Consider the following 15,138-nt stretch of genomic DNA (forward strand, 5'->3'; position numbering starts at 1 on the left):
ATTCTCATGTGTCCTTGTACAACATAATAGTATATCGTGGAAGATGTTTCTATAACAAATTTCATTTGCGTTAGAAACATAAATATATAGAGCTAAAAGTAATAGATAATAGTATTACCTTTTTGGCTGCTTTAACACTTGTAGCAACCTCTGTATAATCTTCGCCGCCATCATCACCCATTTCAGGAATCCAGTCGTCATCTCTCGCACTAGAAGATGTTGGGTTCACCTTCTTTTTCTTTTTCTTCGTTTCTTTACTTTCTACTAAACTTTTCATAGAGTTTGACATATTTTTAATTCCCATTTCTCGTAGTATTTCTTTGTTTTCTTGAACCCTCAATAATTTAAGTTTGTCATAATCATTCAATTGTCTTTTGCTTGCCATTCGACCTGTTTAATTTAATATTTAGCATTTTATTTATGACGGGGCGAACGAGCGATTTTGGGGGTCAAAGCAAAGCAAATATCGGGGCCCTTTTTCAATTTTTTTAACTTGATTTATGCTTTCGTTTTATTTTGAACAGGACAAAGTGAGAAGCCAAGAAATGACAATCAAGCACAAACTAATAAAAAAACCACAATGTAATCACAATCAAGCATATTATAACAAAAAAATAAGTAGATCTAGCATATGCAAATCTCAATAACCAACAAATTGGTTGAAAGCAAGAAGCCAAGAAATGAGTGATACCATGGCTGCAAAGACGGCTTAAAATTATAAAGTTTTCTCACCATTTAGCCATCTAGTATGTGCACAATATAATCTTTTATTAAAAATCCCATAAATTTTATCCCAAAACTATAAAATTTAAGTTATGACTTTCAGTACTGAAATCAGAGCCCGAACTCATATCCGATCTAGAACCGATAATACCTGAAAACTGGTTCGGGTTTTCAAAGACCCGAAATCTAGTTCCAGTTATACCTGAAATCTGGGACTCTGGGTTAAAACCTGGAAGCACTTTTGTTTGGGTTTTTAAAGACCCGAAAGCTGGTTCGAGTTATACCTGAAATCTGGGTTTTTTAAATACCTGGAAGCAATTTTGTAAAACTGCGGGCACGTTAACAAAAAAAAACTGTAGAAAACAGGGTTTTTCATTAATTCAGGCCCGCTAAAAAAACTGCAAAAAACGGGATTTTTCATTAACGTAGGCCTGCTAACAAAAAAATTGCAGAAAACGGGTTTTCAATATTGCAGGCCCGTTAACAAAAAGCTGCAACAACTTTCATTAGAAAACAACTCCCTTGAAATGATCAAATGAAAACCTAATGAGTAACAAATTTCGGGGCCCTGGTAAAAACATATAAAAATCAATTTCGAAAATATACTAGAAATTCATCAACAAAATATGTTTCAACTAATGGCATTTTATCTCATACAAGAATCAATTTCAAGTTAATTGTACTCATACAAATCAAACTAAACGCATACATGTATATGATAAGAATCAATTCAGCTCTAACAAGAATCAATTTCAAGTTGGGGATCAGTTTTACTTACAATTTTGCTATTGTATGTGAGCAATGAGTCGGCAGAATGGAATTACGATGTTTACTTGTCAAGGATGAAACCGTTTTTTTTCAAATTGAACCTGCTTTTGAGATTTGACATTGGAATTTAGGGACGCGGGAATTAATTTGGGGGACAGGAGTTCAATGAAACTTTGGGAAGTTATTTTCCTGAAGACTAGTTCTATAAGTTCACTGTAAATGTATTAAGAAAAAACAAATTAAAATACATTATAGATCAAGAAATAATATATATAAATCATAGTTAAAGACTATATAATATAGTAAAGTAAGTTTAGTTATATATTTAAAAAAAATAGAACCATGATCTACAAAAAGGAAAAAAAATGCTTATAGCATAAATTGATGGTCATTTAGAGTTAATATGGGCATTTAGGGTGATTTAAGGTCGTTGAAGTTTACTATATGGTAATTAGGGCGATTCAAATTCGTTTAGATTTAACATGGGGATGGACAACTAGAGTTAATTTTGTTAAGTTATAATCAATCTTGGTTATTAAATGTTCTATCTATTTACTTATTTAGTTTTTACATTATTTGAAATAAAGCTTCATTATTTTTTTGTCACTTTCATTGAATTATGCAGTCTTCAGAAATATAAGTTGTATCTAAGTTTTAACAAAAGTTGCAAAAATCAATAATATTTGCAACCTCTCATGAAAAAGTTGCAATTTATAATGAAATACGCAACTTTTTCATAAAAATGTTGCAAATGGGGTTTAATTATGCAACCTTTTATGAAAAAAGTTGCATTAGGTCTTCTAATGCAACCTTTATGTTCAATGAAGTTGCATTAGAGTCAAATGCAACTAATTTGAAAAAAGTTGCTATCAAAGGGTTGCATTAGGCCTATTTTCTAGTAGTGACTTACACTACGTATAAAAGTTTTCGGCCAAAAACGGGTAAATTTACACTATTGCGCAAAAAAACAAGGGGGCGGGGGCCACCCTTTCCCCCTCAATGAAGCTTCGCCCCTGACTTCAAGGACTTTGACCGGTCAAACCATGTTTGGATGAGAGCTAGATGTAAGCAAAGTGGATCAGCTCATCTTTAATGAATATTGTAGTTTAAAAGATCAGACACACCGGCAAACACCGGCGAAAATAATGGAGATAATAGTTAATATTTATTAATTACGTTTTTGGAATTATAAATAACACATTATTCATACTAATCTTTTTTTCTCTTTTCTTTCATTGTTACGAACCCATGCAGTTGAAATCGCGTTGAGTCCCTGCTAACTTCCGATGCTATAACGAACCAACCCACTATCGACCAAATCTCCAATGTGCCCCCGCCGCTTTTGATAAACAAAAAATGTATTATTTAGCGTCATACCAAAAGAAGTTTTCATTCTTTGGCCTAATTCTAATGTTTTTAGAATGACAAGTAATTTTTGTTAAGTGAAAAGGTTAAAGGACAAATTGATATTGTGAGGACAAAATGTATTAATTGCTTACACCGTATGAGTGACACGCAAAATAACACATTATTCATATACTAATGTGTGATCTAGACATAAAATTGGTTTTGAAAATATTAAAGTAACACGTACATTAAAAAGTATTATAAAGCTAATAAACGATTCTAACTATTGATAAAGTTTTTTTATATATTATTATTAAGGGTGAACAACTTAACCGGTATAACCATTGACCAAAATCATAACTGTTAACTAACTTTATCCAATAATCGACAAAAACCAATGAGTAGGTTTAATGAATTTTGAAAAACCATCAAATATGGACCGACTTTGGTTAAAGATAATTCAAAACCCACCATAACCGATCCGACCCATTTAACTTCCACTAAACATATTGTCGGATATACCATATGATGTTTTTCGGTGCAACATTTATTATCGAATTAATTTTATTTCATTGTTGAGTTATATAATGCCAGTTTTTTTTAATAGCATGAATTTTATATTTTGTTGGATTATGTCTTTTTTATATAATATTTGGTACCAAACTTGGGTGTGGTCGCATTGTTTTGGTTATGGTTAACCGGCCGATAATCGATGAGCTATAACCGTCAAAACTGATAAACTAAAACCGACTTAACGGATCAGTTATGGATATGATTTTCCATTAACCGACATATTAGTTATGATTATAGGTTTGGCCCAAAACCGACCCTGCATGCACACCCCTAATTGTTACCGTATTGAACCACACTTATGCCACTAAAGTTTTCGGGCCTATATATATGCATACGCTAACATCTTTGTGTGAACACCCCCACCCCCAAATAAAAGAAGAAAAAATAAGACATTCAATAAAACATAATCACATGCGGTAGCTCGCTCACACGGATAACCCATTACACCATACTAAACACTACAAACCAATATCAGGCGATAACTTGCACGAACCCGCAGCAACGCGTGGGCACTTTTGCTACTAATAATAATAATAAAGTAAGTAAGTAAGTAAGTTGGTATTTAGTTAGCATTTAAGAAAAAGACCTAGGGTAGAACTTGAGGGGCTAGTTGTGTTAATTGCCACCCCCAATAAAGAGCACACATTAAATCTCATGTGCGATTCTCAATGAGCTTCGTTCTTCTTTCCATCTCCCTCACTCCGAGAAACGCTTCCGCGATCACCTCGATTCCTTTCAGTCAAAAATAGTAGCCAATGGCGACGAGATCGCCTCCTTTCTTGATGTTTCTCATAGCCTCCTTACCGGACTCCTTAACGACACCGCCTCTAATTTCGCTGAAAAATGCAGGGTAAGACGTGATTAGGGTTAGACTAATGCTTTTACAAGTTCAGATTAACACTGTGTTTCCGAGTTTCAGATAGAAAAGAAAAGGAGGAGAATTAAAAGAGAAAAGAAAGAGAGGCGAGGAAAATGTATCACTTTATTTCATGTTCCCGAGTTTAATGAAAATGGAAGGAAAGGGAAAGAAAATGTAGGAGTTAATAGGCAATTAATGATACAAACATATTTTCTCTCATAATCTCTCCAATTTGGAAAGATGATTATACACTTAAATTTTCCTAGTATTTTCTCTCTCTTCTCCTCCCCTCTCATCCTTAAAAAATCTCTGGAACATGATTCCTTCACATTTTCTTCTCCTTTCCTTCCCCTCCGCTCTTTAAATAAGACTCGGGAACAATTTAACCATGGATTTTTTTTTATTATTTTTTATTTATTCATTTTTTTAATGCATGCTGTTGAATCTAGGACCGTGAGGTAGATGTCATCGAGACTTTTCTATACACTATTTACATCATCTGTCATAATAACCAAATCTCGGATTTCTTGAATGTTGTGGCATCACGACTTGATCGACTAGCAAACCTATTTTATGAGGTATGTACATATTAAGCTTATGTTATGTACTCTCGTGACTTATTATATGCAAACCCTAACATTCTTAATCTAACCTAAATTATATTCTGTCACAAATAATAATAATAGTAATACAAATAATAATATAAAGTCTTAAACCTAATAATGTTTATTTAATTCTAATATTTATGGCTTTTGTTCAAAAGATTCCAGTTTTAATAGTAACATCTACATTATTAATGCAGGTCAATTTACCGGATATTGGCTTTATTATAAGAATTTATTGGATAAGAATTTCTAAATCTGACTTGGCTTGTTATTGGAAAGGCGCCCCTGAAAACCCGAAAGCTAAAACTAGCGAAATTCTGCTTGATTTGGAGCGTCAACTTCAAGGATATAGAGATCAACTCATTGCGCGATACGTGTCAAGCTCTTATGATGCATTAATATTTTTGTGTTTGCCGCTATCCTTTTTGATACACACTAAGTCCGAGCATGAGGCAATATTTCTCAGTGCAATTGAGTTGTCTTGTGTTGAGAAAGTTTTTGTATAGTTGAGACTTGTTTATGAGACTTATCGGTAAGTGTTCATTGATCCGGTTTTAACAATAAGCCTACGAGATGATGTGTGCATGTTTTAGTAATTTTGACATTCCTTTTGATGCAGTTTATCATCTCGAGGTTACGAGAGGATCTATTATACCATAATTGCAGCTACAGCTACTGTCGCACTGTCGTTTACTACAAGGCAGCATATTAAGGTCTCATGAATTATAAATTTACATGTCACATCTTAAATGTACACTTAGCTTTTTACTCATTGCAGGATAGTATTATGTATCTTGAGAGCTTTATTAATGACGTGAGTACATACGAGTGCCATCGGCTTGGGTTGCGTTGGACTTATTCAACTTTGTACGATGTTGCGTTAGCTTTGCAAAAAGTTGACAGTTTAGAAGATGTAAGCTGTTCATAACTTTTCATACTACAACATGATTCTTGAATTGTCTTTATATTTGACCTCAGAATGCACACTATTTTTTATTCTGAATAATGTTGTAATCTGTTTATAGGCAACAGAGGCATTTTCGTTATCTTGCCAAGCAGCATGGCATCTTCTAGTCCTTCTTTGCCAATGTAGAGATGACTCTGCATCGAGTTTTGCCACACGAACATATGATATAAGTGTATTTTTGTTGGATGCAATGTCCAGATGCGGTACTGATGTTGAGAGGATTGGTACTTTATATGTTGAATTTGTTAGATGCTGGTCTAGAGCTCACGATTCGTGGCCATCTCTTAATCTTCAAAGTCCAACAGCTCTGTTTAAAAAATGGGTGGAGGTAAGTTACAAAACAATGCCTGTGTATATATCTTGCATTGCCTTTGTTATCTGTTATGTTTCGCTTGCAGATAGCATGTAAAGACCCTAAAAATGTACAGAATGTTGAAGACGTATATCGGGTTGCGATTTCTGCCATTGACAGGAAAACTCTTGGTTCTATATTAGGGCAGGTCACTCTCTCTCTTTCCCTCTTCATCTATACGCATGTGTCTGCGCGCGTGGTTTCTTTATAAACCCATTTTTATGTTCATAGGGTAATTATATACATATACATATATATATATTATATTTATCATTTTAAAAATAATATAACTATTCAGACATATTTTTCGTTTCAGGAGCTTGAAGCTTACAGGGAAAGGAGGTTGTGTCATCCAGAATCAAATAAAAGAATTCGAAAGACCATCTTAAATTTTCTATCCCAAGTTTACACTCCTGAACAGGATATTTTCACTCGTGAACAAAAAAGCCTGGTGCAGCTGTATATGATTTACATTGCAGAAGTAAGGAGATCAGGAGCAGATTCTGGACTTGTAGATCTAGATAAGTGTGTAGAAAGTTTAGCTAAAGAAAAATCTACTTTGGTGAGTTAACTACCTTTGAATTTTTAGTTTCTTATCTTTTCATATTTATTTGAGTTTATCACTATAATATGATGTATCTACCTATCCAGAGTGAGAACAACACCGACTATGGTTTAGTTTGTAATACGCTAGCTGAGGCTCATTGCATACGGGCATTCTGTAACCAAGAGACAAAACCACACTCAAAGGTACTACCCCACAAAAGTCTATGTAATATTTATGCATGTGTTCTTGTTAATTCATATGTTGGTATATCATAATAATGAGGCGGCCATTTACTTATGTTGGAGGGTTATGCTTTAGTTTTCCACTTATGCCACATATACACCATGATGTGTTGTGCATTAACTAGAAATATAACACCCTCAACAAGCCACCAGCAATTGTCATACTATCAGAGGTCACACCACATTGTGGAGCTGGTTGGTTGGAAACAACCTCGCGAAGGTTAGTTGTGCCTCGTGGATCTAAGTGCGTATTAAACATAGTTATCAAAAACGGAGCGCCTAGGCGACATTTTAGGGCGAGGCGTACTATTCCCGCCTAGGTTGAATAAAGTTGAGATTGTAGGAGTAAAAGCGGCATGCGCATATTGTTTTGGTTTTTTTTATTTACCTTGATTTTATTTTACTTGAACAACTTTTCCAAAATTCATGGGAGTAACATAATTAACTCTTAACCTCTTTTTTTAAAATGAACGTCATTTTGCTTATTATTATCACATATCAAGAACACCAGCCGCTACCAGAAGAAAAAGAGGTTAGCTATATATTAATTTTTGTTTCCGATTATTAGGTTAGTAATATTATGTTTTGTTTTAATTTTTGTTCTCGATTATGAGGTTAGTAATATTCGGTTTTGTTTTCGATTATGAAGTTAGTAATATTCTGTTTTGTTAATGAGCTTCAACTTAATTCAGTCCATCTTTTGGCTTTCGTTTTTATATTTCTTACTTTATGTTTTTTTTTTTGGGTATGAACAATTTGGTTATTTTGGATTTTCATATGATTTTGGAAACTATGGTTGAGGATTATGCTTTTGAATTGTTTTGGTATTTGAATAAAGTGTTGTTTGCCATTATAAATTTTGTTTGTGAATTTATTTTATTTGAGTGTGCTTTTTTTGTCTCAGGCCCGCGCTTTTTTTGCGCCTAGCGCCTGGGGAGGCCTGTTGAGTGCGCCTATCGCATTTAATAACTATGGTATTAAAATAAGCACAAATGGCAGTAATATGAATCATAGTTACCTAATTCGCTTACCTAGCCGTGAATTTCGTACTGGATCGGTTCGTATCGAATCGGAATTCGAAAGCGAATTCAATCGCTTTGGTTCGGCGTTCCGATTCCGGTCAATTCGGCGTTCCAATTAAGCCCGATTCAGCGTTCCGATTAAGCCCGATTCGGCGATCCAAATCCACATCATGCGTCGAACCAAGGCCGGCCTAAGAGGCATGCGAGCCGCACCTTCGGCCGGGGCACCTTTTTTCCGGGGGCACAAGTTGTTAAAGACTTCCGGTGGTCGCTATGTGGCTGTCCAACAACTAACTGTGAGTTGACGAGAGAACAAGAAAGAAGAAGGTGACCTAATTGTATTATATATTGTGGGCCTTTTGTCAAACAAAACCCACCAACTTGGTTATTAAAAAGCCCAAATCATGCTCATGCTTTTGTTTTTCGCCTTCTTATTTATAAAAATATGTTGTACGGTGAAACTTGCTTCTTGTTTTTTAACTTAATTATTTTTAATCAAACGAATACATCGAATTGAAATACATGGTACATCGTACCGGTTTGTACCGGTTCGTACCGAAATGAACCTATCCCCGCGAACCGAAAACGTAAGCATCTACGAATTGCGTACCCGATTCGCGAACCCGTACCGAGGCGTACCACGAATTAGGTAACTATGATATGAACGTTAACAACTTGTAAATTTGCCTTCAAAATCCCACATAGTATCCCAACTGTAACATAATACTAAGAAAGATTTTTAAACTAGCTTCTAAATTCATAAGAGAACGTGTTGCGCCTCCCTTCCAACCAAAGAGTTCATTTCATACTTACAAATTCAGAACCAGGTGATCAGCTCGATGCTCATAAACCATTCAAACAGTGTGTACACCATTGGTACTCCCTTTTTACCTGAGCAACAACTGTAAGTGGTGTAGCCTGTAACCCCCACGAAGGATAGTTAGAATGCTGCCATGCATGAGCGACAACTATAAGAGTCTGACCATATTCCCAGTACAAGTTGATTGGCGATCCCATGTAAACTGCCCTGCACTGCAAGAACCCAGACCATGCATGGAAGCAATTGCTAATGGTTTTATAGGTGCAAATTGGTTCCAGGTGTCCCACAAATACAGATTTGGTATAGGTTGCAAGGAATTGTTGTCACCCATTGAAAATTGATCCAAGCCATGTTCAATCTGCTTGTGTTTCTTAGGATTAGGAACCAAAGAAAAGAGACTGGCTCAGTTGTATTAGGAAGTATAAACAGTAAATGACAACCCGGGTCTGGTGGTTCTAGGTCAACAACCATAAAAAAATAAACATTGAAGTTTGAGATCAAAGAGCAGGCTCAGCAAATGCAAGCACAGAATATGCATCTTTTAGTTCAAATGTGAGTTCTCGAGCTAGTTAATTGGTGATACCCGGTTTCCAAACAATTGAGTGACTTACTACTGAACCAAGACCTGGCCACATGAGTTTCTTATGTTGGGACACATAAGAAGCAAGAGAACTACAATGTGGTGTCTGCCATAGCATTCTCTTTTGAAGCATTTGCCCAAACAACCTGAATACTAGGTGTGACATTTTCGTCACTGGCTTTATGAATGTACATAGCAAATGCAGTTTCAATACTATCTGACATTTCATCAAATACATGAAGTTCAGATAATGGTAAGGACAAATTGACAACAGTATCAGCAGCAGGTTCTGAGGGTGGAGAACTGAATCGATCCATGATGGAATTCGTGATATCTTACCAATGACTGTGCATCAAATTAAACCAGATTACCGCCTCATCATAGAAATAGTCATACACATAAGGAACACGATCGATGCCACAAATTGCATAATAATAAAAAAATACCTTTCAGCATAAACGATCTATTTATCCGGCTGCACATCGGTGAATCGAGGCAAGGGCACATGTGTGGAATCTTACACACTACATTCCCAATTCAGGAGGTAATGGCAAATTGTCAGGTAAGCCGTGAAGTCCGATTTGGGCAGGAAGGACAGGCAAGCCGTGAAGCCAGTTTAGTGTAAATATCCTGAAGCATAGCGAGTTGAAGGTCACGGTTTTGTAGCTGAGACACATCCTCCAATTTCATTTGCGTTTAGGACCAATGAAAGCACCAATGTTGTGAAGTGATATTAACACCGTGAATTATGGCCAAGGAGAGAATGACACGAATGGTAGAGGCCTTCACAATTTGAGTAGGTGGGTTTAGTGGAGTTAGGGCCTGAAGAGGGTTATCCAAAAAGGTTTGCAAAGGAAGTGAGGTAGCGTTTTCCTCACGTGAACCTCGGACTTTGTTTTGAGTGGGTAAACCCACGTGAACCGGGAGAAATCATCCACAAAAATAGAGAGAAATCATCCACAAAAATAATAAAGTACCGGTAATTATTAACGGACGTTACCGGAGATGGACCCCACACATCACAATGAATTAGGTCTTACGGTTTAGGTGCACGTTTGTCATTTAGATCAAAGGGTAAATGGTGTCCCTTGGATAATTCACGCGAGTGACAAGTCATTGGTTTAGGAAGTAAAGATGTGACAGACAAACACCCTATTTTATTTAAATACAAAACTGTATAAAAAAATACATGTCCAAATAAAATGCCCTCAGACCGGTGCGCGTACGTATAAACCATCTTCACAGCGGCATTGGACGAGCACCAACTTAGTGTTTCGGTCCTCAATATAAAAATTTGGATGTGAAAGTAAAACATCCGATGGATTGTCAGATGTTAGTTTGATAATAGATATGAGTGAAAGTGATTATGGTTGTAAAGTATCGATCATTATTACTGATAAACAATGACCCTATATATAGGGAAGAATACAACCAAGAAATAAGGAAAGGATATACACAATGAATACAATGATGATCTCTAAATAACTAACTATAATCTATTCCTAATTTACATAATAATTGGCTGGCTAAGACACCCCCTCAGTTTGAGCGGGCGGAGGACAGACGCTCAAGCTGGACCGAAATGATTGGAATAGTTCACGAGATAATCCTTTGGTAAATATATCCGCATACTGCATAGAGGATGGGACGTGAAGAACTTTAATGTGCCCAAGACGAACCTTCTCTCTGACGAAGTGTATGTCAATCTCTATGTGTTTTGTCCTTTGATGTTGAACAGGATTATTGGACAAATAGACCGCTGAAACATTGTCACAAAAAACTACTGATGCGCGCGTTAAAGAAGTGTGAAGTTCGAGCAGCAGATTCCTAATCCAAGTCGTTTCTGCAACCGCATTTGCAACTCCCCTATACTCAGCTTCCGCACTGGATCGTGAGACAGTAGGCTGACGTTTAGCAGACCAAGATATAAGATTGTCACCAAGGAAGACACAATAACCCGATGTCGAGCGTCTCGAATCTGGGCAACCGCCCCAATCAGCATCAGAATAGACAACCAAGTCATGTGAATCAGATCTCATGATCCGTATACCATAGTCAATTGTTCCTTGCAAATAACGGATGATACGTTTCATAAAGGCAAAGTGAGGATATCGAGGCTCATGCATGAAGAGACACACCTGTTGAACTGCATATGACAAATCTGGACGAGTAAAAGTTAAATATTGCAGTGCACCCGCCAGACTCCGATATAATGTCGGATTCGAAAATAGAGCTCCATCTGTAGCACTTAATTTAGATGAAAGATCAACCGGTGTTGAACAAGGTTTGCATGAGGACATGGAAGTGCGGTGATTATGTCTTTGGCATATTGGGTCTGTGACAAGAAAATACCATTCTTTTGCTGAGTAACCTTTATTCCCAAGAAATGATGTAGACGACCCAAATCAGTCATGGCAAATTCCCTTGAGAGCGTGCCAATAATGTTGTTTAAGAGACGGTCATTAGAAGCTGTGAGGACTATATCATCAACATATAATAATAAATATGCAATATTAGACGGGTCCTGTTGATAAACAAATAAAGACTGATCACAGGTGCTGCTACGAAACCCCTTGGAGGTAATAAAATTAGCAAAACGGGTGTACCAAGCCCTCGGTGTCTGTTTAAGACCATACATTGATTTCTTCAACCGACAAACGTGGTTAGGAAAACGTTTATCATAAAAACCGGGTGGTTGATGCATAAAAACCGTCTCATGTAGTTCCCCGTGTAAAAAAGCATTCTTTACATCAAGTTGATGAATAGGCCAAGTCCTTGACACAGCAAGAGACAAAATCGTGCGAATAGTGGCTGGTTTGACCACGGGACTAAATGTCTCATCACAATCGACACCAACTCTTTGTGAATTTCCATTAACCACCAACCTGGCCTTATAACGTTCCAATGATCCGTCCGATTTAAATTTATGCCGAAATAACCACATGCAACGAATCACGGGACGGTCATGTGGGCGTGGAACAAGCTCCCATGTTTCATTATCCTGTAATGCCGTATACTCGGTTTGCATTGCATGCAACCAATTTGGATCAGTTAGGGCTTTGGCATAGGAAGTAGGGACCGGGGAAGGGAGATGGTGTTGTGTATAGATAAAGGGTTGGACTGGGATTTGGAACGAGTTGTCATGGGATGTTGGTTAGTAATCGGACCGGTTGGCTGGATAGGATGGGGCTGGGCTTGGGCCGAAGCTGGTATGGTGGTAGAGGGGTTGGTCAAAGGTGGTGCAAGACGAGGACGACGCGAGTATGTGAACAGGTATGGGGCCGTGACCGGGTTGGGTGTGGGCAGGTTAATGTTGGGTGTGGGCTGGTTAATGGAATGTGAATCCAGGTGGGGTGGTGTCGTCCAAAAAATTGTATGAGGTAGGATGATGAGGAAGTGTAAACGGGAACACGTGCTCATCAAAGGTCACATGTCGGGAGATGTGTACCTTGCCTGTGGTAGGGTCGAAGCAACGGTATCCCCTAAAGTCAGGTGGATACCCGAGAAAAATACATCGGATGGACAAATGGTGAAGTTTATGAGGCTGAGTAGCTGATGTGTTAGGGTAACACGCACAGCCTAACACACGTAAGTGTTCGTAATCTGGGTGACGAAGATAAAGAGCAAATGTAGGTGTGTAAAAATTTAGGCGTTTGGTTGGTAATATATTGTGAATATAAGTGGCGGTGTGTAGGGCTTCAACCCAAAACGAAGGAGGTAGATTCGCATGAATTAAGAGAGCCCGTATAATGTCGTTCAGGCGGCGAATCATACGTTCTGCCCTTCCATTTTGAGAGGATGTTTGAGGGCAAGAAAAACGGAAAAGCAAGTCGTTTTGTTGGGCAAAAGTTTTAAACGCTAAATTGTCAAACTCACCCCCTAAGTCGCATTGAAAAGTTTTTATTTTGCGGTTAAATTGGGTGAAGATTAATTGATGGAATCTGGCAAAAGTGGGAGAGGTTTCGGATTTATATTTTAGGGGGTAAACCCACACGAAGTGTGAGAAATTGTCAATTAGCACCATATAATACTTGTATCCTGTTTTACTCGTGATTGGCGAAGTCCATAAATCGCAATGAATAATATCAAAAGGAGCAAAAGTAAATGTATTAGACGAATAAAAAGGCAATCTTTTACTATTTGAAAGTTGACAAGAATTGCAAAGATTGTGACTTTTGTTCTTATTACATTGAAAATTAAAACTACGATTTAAAATATCTAGAACTTGCACCCCGGGATGTCCTAGACGATCATGCCAAGGTAAGTGGTGGAAAGCAATAAAGGTGGCTTGAGGCGGCAGTTGAGGCGGCGTGAAAGTATAAAGATTCCCGGTACTGTTATGGCGAGATAGTGTCTTCTTAGTTTTGAGGTCCTTCAAAGAAAAACCAAACGGGTCAAATTCGACAAACACTTGATTATCACGAGTAAAACGTCTAACAGAAATAAGATTTTTAATTATTTGAGGGCTATAAAGGATGTTTGGGAGTATATAAGTTCGGTTTGGTAAAGGGTGAAAGCCGGTACCTGATTCTTTAATTGGTAAAAACATACCATTACCTACCAAAATATTACGACATACAGGAGTAGAATCAGGGATAACGATTTTACCTTGGTCTTTAGTGACGTGAGACTCGGCCCCTATATCCATAACATCTGAGTTCCAAGCCATATTAGGAGAATTAACCTGCATATTAGCCATTGCAGCACTCAAATCAGTTGGGCAGAGGGGGTTATACATGGGATGGTTGAATCCGTGTGGTGCAAACTGAGCCTGAGAGTAATCGGTGGCCGGAGGGAATCTGGTGAACTGAACCTGAGGAGCCGAGGGTGGGTTGGGTTGCTTGTTGCCAGACCATTGCTGCTGGGTCGGGTAAGGACATGGTGGAGGTGTCCACCAAGCCCAATTAGGAAAAGAAGACGGTTGTCCCTGATAGGCGGTCCTTGGGGGCTGTTGCTGAGATCTGCCCCTGCCTCTGCCCCGATTGGAAGCCCCGCCTCTGCCTCTGCTGCCACGACGATTATTGGTGGAGTAGGAAGCTTCAGATTGCTGGTTGTTGTTGGATGAAGAGCCGGCTGAAGGCGGCACTACAGTAGCAGCCAAAACTGTATTCTGTGAGCCCTTCTGAGCTTCAATCCGGATGACTTCGTCATTAAGCATAGTGATAGCCTGGTCCCAATCAACACCCTGCTGATTAATTAGAGAAGCAGTGGTGTTATATTCAGGTGGAAGAACGCGAACAAGCTGAAGAACAAGCCGTGATCCAGAGACGGGCTGGTCAACATCGGCCAATTGGCTGGCTAAATCGGACAGCCGTTGACAGTAGTCGTCAACCGAGGAACATGCTGTCAGTGTGAGATTACAAAACTTCGTCTCAAGCGCCGCAACGCGAGCCTTTTTGTTGCTTAAGAAGATCTTCTCGAGTTTTGTCCAAGCCGCTCTAGCCACAGTTGTATCTATAAGACGTTTCATAAGATCATCCGAAACGGTGTTGTACATCCACTGAAGAACCAATGCATCGAGTTCTTTCCATTGGGCGTATTCGAGAGATGTCGCGGCTGGAGGGGCTGATTCATCGATATGGTTTGACACCTTATACGCAACAGTATGAAGGCGAAACAGTTTTACCCATGCCGAATAAGTAACCTTTGTTCCGTCCAAAGTCCGGATCTTGGATTGAATGTTCGACACGGAGTGGGCAGGATGAAGAGGATCGGGTTTGTTCGATGATTCAG

This window comes from Bidens hawaiensis, unplaced genomic scaffold, assembly GCF_021521415.1.
Source record: "Bidens hawaiensis isolate Kalapana, Puna unplaced genomic scaffold, B.hawaiensis_p1.1 tig00003536_1, whole genome shotgun sequence".
NCBI classification, from domain to species: Eukaryota; Viridiplantae; Streptophyta; class Magnoliopsida; order Asterales; family Asteraceae; genus Bidens; species Bidens hawaiensis.